Genomic DNA, 8,275 nt, shown 5'->3' on the forward strand with positions numbered 1-8,275 from the left:
TTAGTATGACGGTAAGAAAGCATATATATATATATAATACAAAGAAGAAGAAGACATAAACATAAAACATAGGGCCTTTAGGGAAGAGATAAAAAGTAGGAAAAAAAATAAAAAGAATAAAATAAGAGTAAAAAAATTATTTAATTGATATAAATAAAAATAAGAGAATCCATTGTTAATTGTTTTTTTATAAGAAAATAAAAAATAATTATGTTTCCTAAACATAAAAAAAAATGGTTAAAAATTTATTGCTAGTGCTCTTACCATCAGCATAATATTATACTTTGGAACAAAAAAGAAACACGGTATACAGGGACGGAGCCAAAAGTTCTTATGAGCAGGAGCCAATGGCCGAAATTTTTTTTTTGGTAGGAGTCAAGTAAGCTAAATTTTTATTTCTACCTTATATTTTTTTATTTTTTAGATTATTTTTTTTTTCCTACCTTCAAATTTTTTTTTTTTTAAGAAATTGGAGGGCATAGCCCCTGCCAGCCCCTCCTCCCCCGTTCCTGACGGTATACTGTAGCCTGTCGCATTCCAAAAGCCAGTCGAGGTCTTAATCATTCCACGATCAACCGGCCCATTAAAGTGTCACTAATGGGATTGGGTATATGCAATTCTGAATGTTAAGATCGATTGAATATGTGTTTATATATTCGGTTACAAGATGGGGATCAGATCCGATCTCAGTAATTAAAGCCAACGAATCGACATGTGCATATATCCCTTTATGATATGTAACTCCATAATATTTCTAATGAGTAATGATTGAATACTACTCAAATATACAATTTTTTACCATTTTGCCTATGTGGCAAGGTGGTCCCCTACCTTAATTTATTTTTAAAAAATAAAAATATTCAAAAAGTAGTGAGGGACCACCTTGCCACATAGGCAAGATGGTGAAAAGTTGTATCTTTAGGTGGTATTCAATCATCTCTCATTCCTAAATATATATGTTAACAATTTATTGTTGGATGTCGACCAAAAGCATTGTGATTGAGATGCATGGCGGTCGGTTGAGTCCTGTGTTATATGCCCCATCCTTTGGTCGCGCGGGCAACTTTTAGAAGTGTTGTTGAATTTTCAAATTAATCACAGGGCTTGTTTGGCAAGAAAGAGAAAGTTCTCTCTCCTTTTTTACTTTTCTTAAAATTAATCAATTTTAAAACATTTTAACTTTATATCACATCAATAAATTTTTTATTACTATTTAAATAAAAAAAATCATTATAATACAAATTTTTTTCATTTTTTCATACAAAATCTTTTTATTTTATATCACATCTATTACTTCTTATTACTACCATCAATTCACACTCCCTTACCAAACATGGCCACTATATATTAAGAAAAAGGATTAGAGAAAGAAAATAATCATTATTCAAAGTACGTATACGAAACTTCTAAATTAATTTTCCAACAACATTTTAGATGAAAATGGAAGAGGAGCTTGGAGCAGACAAAGAAGAAGGAATAAAATTGAGATATCCATAAGATATTGATCTTTCTACTTTGTAAAATCGATCTCTTTCGTACTGCATATATACACTACAAAAATTACAGCAATTCGCCGCGTGTTTACAATAGCGGTTACTGTAGCCACGCAGCCATATAGCCGCGTGTCTTTATGACCACGTGGCTGACAGTATGTGGAAAACAATTGGCCGCGAGTGTATATTACACGCGGCCATATAGCCGCGTGTAATAAATCCACGCGTCCATATGGCCACGCGTAATAAATCCACACGGCTATATGGCCGCGTGTAATATACACACGCGTCCGATTGGACACGTGTATAAATACACGTGTCCATATGGCCATATGTATCAATACACGTGTCCATATAGACACGTGTATTTTTTACACATGTCCATGTGACCACGTGTGTATATTACACACGGCAATATGGCCGCGTGGAATATGGCCACATGGCCGTCTGTGGCCACGTGTAATTTTGACCCGTGGCCAATTGTTTTTAATCCAATATATATTAAAAAAAAAAAATATTATAGTTAGGGTTTCGTTTTCATGCATAATAATATTAATGTATACATGCATAATGACTCGTTTTGTACACTATGTATATAAATCATTGTATTTATTTATTTTTTTTAAAAAAAAAAAGAAAAAAAAACTTAAGTTTTTTAATTATATACATATATAATTAGGGTTTATGGCTATATATAGTATAACCACATACGGTTAGGTTTTATAGGTATATGCTATATATAAATAGTATACTTAGGGTTTACGTGTTGAGTTCCTTATATATGGTATACATATAAGTAAATTCTAACCCTAGTTAAGGGTAGCTTTTACATTTATGGATGTACTATAAATGTTATACTAATTTGCATATTGTACTATATGCTTTTGCATATTGCATATGCATACTATATACAAAACCAAACCTAATTTGGTGCTATATATATACTATATATAGCACCAAATTAAGGTTTGGTTTTGTACAACATCTACGTTTATTTATTTTTAAAAAAATATATATATATACACATAACAAAGTTTAAAAACCTATAATTAATACTATAAATATATATATATATATATATATATATAATATGCATGCATGTAAACGGTTGATGTAATTATATACATTCATAATGACTTGTATACACCATAACCTTTGGGTTTATGGCTATATATAGTAAATGCACTTATTGTTAGTGTTTCGTGCTATATATAAATAGTATACTTATGGTTTAGTCCATTATATAGCACATACACTTATGGTTAGAGTTAGAGTTAGAGTTTATGGCTATATATAGTATATACACTTAGGGTTAGAGTTTGCGGCTATATATAATATATACATATATGGTTAGGTTTTAGGGTTATATGCTATATGTAAATATTATACTTAGAGTTTACGGGTTGAGTTCCTTATATAGGGTATACTTATAGGTAAACCCTAACCCTAATTAGGGTTAGTATTTACATTTATGGACGTACTACAAATAAGTTTTGCCTTATTTTATACTTTAGCAATTTAGTACTAATTTGCATATTGTACTATATGCATATGCATATTGTACAAAACTAAACCTAAGTTGGTGCTATATATATACTATATATTACTATATATATATATATACCCTAACTCTCTCTCTCTCTCTCTCTCTCTCTCTCTCTCTCTCTCTCTCTCTCTCTCTCTCTCTCTCTCTCTCTCTCTCTCTCTCTATATATATATATATATATAACACCAAATTAGGATTTGGTTTTGTACACCATTGCCTTAAACATTTCTACGTTTAAAAAAAAATTAAAATATACATAAAAAAGTTAAAACTATATACATATATGCATGCATGTAAACGGTTTAGAAACTATATACATTCATAATGACTTGTATATACCATAACCTTATGGTTTATGGCTATATATAGTAAATGCACTTATTTTTAGGGTTCTGTGCTACATATAAATAGTATACTTACGGTTTATGACTATATATAGTACATACACTTAGGGTTAGGGTTTATGAATATATATAGTATATACACTTAGTGTTAGGGTTTATGGTTATATATAGTACATATATTTAGGGTTAGAGTTTATGATTTAGTTTTAGGGTTAGGGTGTCGTTTTATGAGTTAGAGTTTATGGAGCTGTTTGGTAACCAATCCAAACCATTTCAATTTCCATTTCACTTCTCCCAAAAAAATCAAATAAAAAACATTTCAACTTTTTTACACTTTTACATCACATCAATAATTTTTTATTACTATTCAAATAAAAAAACTCACTACAAAACAAAACTTTTTCACTTTTCTATAAAACATTCTCAAATTCTATATCACATCAATCATTTATTACTACTATTCAAATAAAACATCCCATTTTCCACAACTTACCAAACAGGTCCATATAAATTTATATAAACCCTAAAACATATTTGTGTTTATATAGTATATACACTTAGGCACGGGTTAGGGTTTGTGTTTATATATATATATATATATATACACACACACACACACACACATATATATATATATATATATATATATATATATATATATATATATATATATATATATATATATATATATATATATATATATATATATATATATATATATATATATATATATATATATATATATCAAATATATAATAATAATCTACAAATGGAGACGTGTATTAAAATTACATGTCTCCATGCAGGGATTGGCCACGTGGATTTAGGCCACGTGGCCGAAATTCGGCCAAGTGCACCACGCAAGACAATTCCCGCGTGCCACCTGGCCAAATTACTTTTAAAAAAATTACTTTAATTAATAAAAATTAAGAAAAAAAATTATTACTTAAATGGCTAGCTTCCTCTGGAAGCTACCCATTTTCGATAGTCACTCTCTCTCTCTCCGTCACAGCCGCACTGGCCACCGCCCGTCCGCCCTTCCCGCTGGTGACACGCTCCCTCTCTAGCTCTATCTGCTCGGTTCTCGCTCTCTCTCTCTCTAATATCTCGCTCTATCTCTCTCTCTCTCTCTACCTTTCTCTCTCTCTCTCTCTCTCTCTATATCTCTCACTACCTGTCTAAACTCCGGCCAGCCATCACTTAGGGTAAGGGTTCAGTAACCCTCTCCCTTTCTCTCTCTCTCTCCCCCTCTCTGTAATGTAACGTGTGGTTTTGCTTTTTTAATTTTTAATTTTTTCTGTTATTATTAATTTTTTTCCTCCCAAAAAATGCAGGTACAAAAACTACAAGAACCATATATTACACTGGAGTACTTTTAACATTTAACGTGTGAGTATTTTTAACATTTTTTCTCCATTTTTTGGCTATAATAAATTTGGTACATTTTAATGTATTTGTTTAGATATTTTTCCTAATTGTTTATCATTTCCAGTACATAGATATATTGTTGGGTTTGTATATATATTGTTGTGTCATTTTTTTGGTTTTGCTGTGGTTGGTTATTATGCATGAAAAATATGCGTACAGTTTTATGTTTTTTGGTGATATATTTTACTGTGCTACGAATTTGTGTTGTTATTATCATTTTTGGCAATTATCATATTTTGGTTTTTTGGCAATTCTAAAAAACCGAAATATGAAAAAAATGAATTCTAAAAATGGTCCACATATCCAAAATCACATTTTTAAAATAAAATTGTAGAATTGTTTAAAATAAAATTGAAACAAGTATGTCGTACCTATTTCAAAGTTTTTGGCTATAAACAAAAAAAATAAAGTTTAATTGATCATTTGTGTTGGTATTATACTTTTTGGTAATTTTTTACAAAAACCATTTTAAAACAAACTCTCGATCATTTTATAATAAAATGATCGTATCCGACAATTTCAACCAAAATTAAAATCTATAATTAATGAAAAAAAAAACCCTTCAAAAAAAAAAAAAAAAAAAAAAAAACCTTAACCCAAAACCCCAAACTCTCAAACAAAACAAAAACCCTAAACCCTGTAAAAAAAGCAAACAAAAGCCCTAACCCTAAACCCCAAACCCTAAAACAAAACAAAAACCCTAACCCTAAACCCTTTTAAAAAAAAAACCAGAAACTCTAACCCCTTTAAAAAAAACAAACACCCTAACCATAACCCCTAAATCCTAAACCTTTTACAAAAAGCAAAACCCTAACCCTAAACCCCAAACCTTATAACAAAACAAAAACTCTAACCCTAAACCCTTTTTTTTAAAAAAAACCTAAACCCTAACCCTAAACACTAAATCCTAAAACCATAATCGTAAAACCGTAAAACCCTAACCCTAAGCCCTAAGCCCTAAACCCTAAACCCTAAACCCTAAACCCTAAACAATAAACCTTTTTTTTAAAAAAAAAACCCTAGTCCCATTAAAAAAAAGAAAACCCGGTACCCTTAAAACAAAACAAAAACCCTAACCCTAAACCCTAATCCCTAAACCCTAAAAAAAAAAACAAGAACCCTAACCCTAAAACAAAACCCTAACCTTAACCCTAAACCCCGAACCCTATAACAAAACAAAAACTCTAACCCTAAACCCTTTTAAAAAAAAAACCTGGTACCCTTAAAAGAAAACAAAAACCCTAACTCTTAAAACAAAACAAAAACCATAACCCTAAACCCTAAACCCTAAAACAAAACCCTAACCCTAACCTAAACCCCAAACCCTATAACAAAACAAAAACTCTAACCCTAAACCCTTTTTTTAAAAAAAACCCTAACCTTAAACCCTAAACCCTAAATCCTTAAAAAAAAAAAAAAAACAAGAACCCTAACCCTAAACCCTAAAGCAAAACCCTAACCATAACCCTAAACCCCAAACCCTATAACAAAACAAAAACTCTAACCCTAAACCCTTTTAAAAGAAAAAACCCTAACCCTAAGCCCTAAAACCTAAACCCTAAACAATAAACCCTTAAAAAAAAAAAAAAAAAAAAACCCCTAAACCCTTTTAAAAAAACCCGGTACCCTTAAAACAAAACAAGAACCCTAACCCTTAAAACAAAACAAAAACCCTAAAACAAAACCCTAAACCCCAAAGCCTATAACAAAACAAAAACTCTAACCCTAAACCGTTTTAAAAAAAAAAAAGCCTAAACCCTAACCTTAAACACTAAATCCTAAAACCATAACCGTAAAACCCTAACCCTAAGCCCTAAACCTTAAACCCTAAACAATAAACCCTTAAAATTTTTTTTTAAAAAAAATCCTAATCCCTTTAAAAAAAAAAGAAATAAAAGAAAACCTGGTACCCTTAAAACAAAACAAAAACCCTAACCCTTAAAAAAAACAAGAACCCTAACCCTAAACCCTAAACCCTAAACCCTAAAACAAAAACCTAACCCTAACCCTAAACCCCAAACCCTAAAACAAAACCCTTATCCTTGGCCTAAACCCTAAACCAAAAACCCTAAACCCTAAAACCCTAATCCCTAATCCCTAAACCCTAAACTCTAAATAAACCCTAAACCCTAAACCCTATTTACAATACAATATCATTGGCCATGTTATTAATAATTATTAAAAATAATTTAAAACAATACTCTGAATCAACAGTTTAAAACAAACATTAAATTTAAACAAGATCAACGACTACGTTAAATTCTTAAGAAGTTCATATTCTAAGGAATTTAAGCACTTTAATTGCTGAAATGAAATAACTGAATTTGTTTCAGCCTGTTAAATCACGTACAAATAAATATGGACAAGTCTTGGATGTCAGCACGTAGGGGTACGACACAATATAATGACGGGTGTAGAGCGTTTGTGGAATTTGCCATTTGTAATTGTATGACCGCTGATGGCAAAATTTATTGTCCCTGTAAGTGCTGCCGGAATAACCAGCAGCACGCCCCAGATTACGTTCTTGCCCACCTGACAGGGGGTAAGGGAATGACTCCGGGATACAGTTTGTGGTATATGCACGGTGAGACCGTACAAGGGTCAGCTGTTCCTGGTCGGTGTCCGAGTCATCCCGGTGTCACAGATTCGGCTGTCAGTAGCACTGAACCAGTTGAATGCACAGAACAAGACGGAGGCCTGGAACAAGGTGGTGACATGCACACCATGTTGCGTGACGCCTTCGGCGTGCACGAAGTAGGTGAAGCCTTCAGTAGCCAACCGCAAGAAGTTAATGAAGGAACCTCTGGAGGGGACGCATTGAAGTACCACGAGTTGTTAAAGACTGCCGAGAAGTCACTTCATCCTTGGACAAAGCATAGTAAACTGAGTGCTACTGTACACATGTACAACTTGAAGTGCGTTGAAGGTATTAGTAACAATTTTTTTTTTTTTTCAGGTATTCTCGAGCTTATTAGTCAGTTATTGCCTCATTGTGATGAGATCTTGCCAGTTAATACATACGAGGCGAAGAAGTTCCTCAGTTCCATGGGTCTCGGGTATGAAAAGATTACGGCGTGCCGTAATGACTGTATGTTATTCTGGAAAGACAATAAGGAATTGGATTCATGTACCGTATGTGGAGAATCTAAGTGGAGGGCTGATATACATTTAGATTAGGATGGTGAGGTCATATTGTCTAGGAGAAAACATCCAGTGAAGGTGTTGAGGTGGTTTCCACTCATCCTACGGCTACAGAGGTTATTCATGTCGGAGCATACTGCGCACTATATGAGATGGCATGCAGAAGGTTGCACCAAGGATGGCGTATTGAGGCACCCCACCAACTGTGAGGCATGGAGATCATTCGACATTCTACATCCGGATTTTATGGCAGACAGTAGGAACATGTGGCTTGGATTGACAGCTGATGGATTCAATCAATTTTGGGAACATGAGTACATCCC

Source organism: Alnus glutinosa, chromosome 12 (genome assembly GCF_958979055.1).
Source record: "Alnus glutinosa chromosome 12, dhAlnGlut1.1, whole genome shotgun sequence".
NCBI lineage: Eukaryota > Viridiplantae > Streptophyta > Magnoliopsida > Fagales > Betulaceae > Alnus > Alnus glutinosa.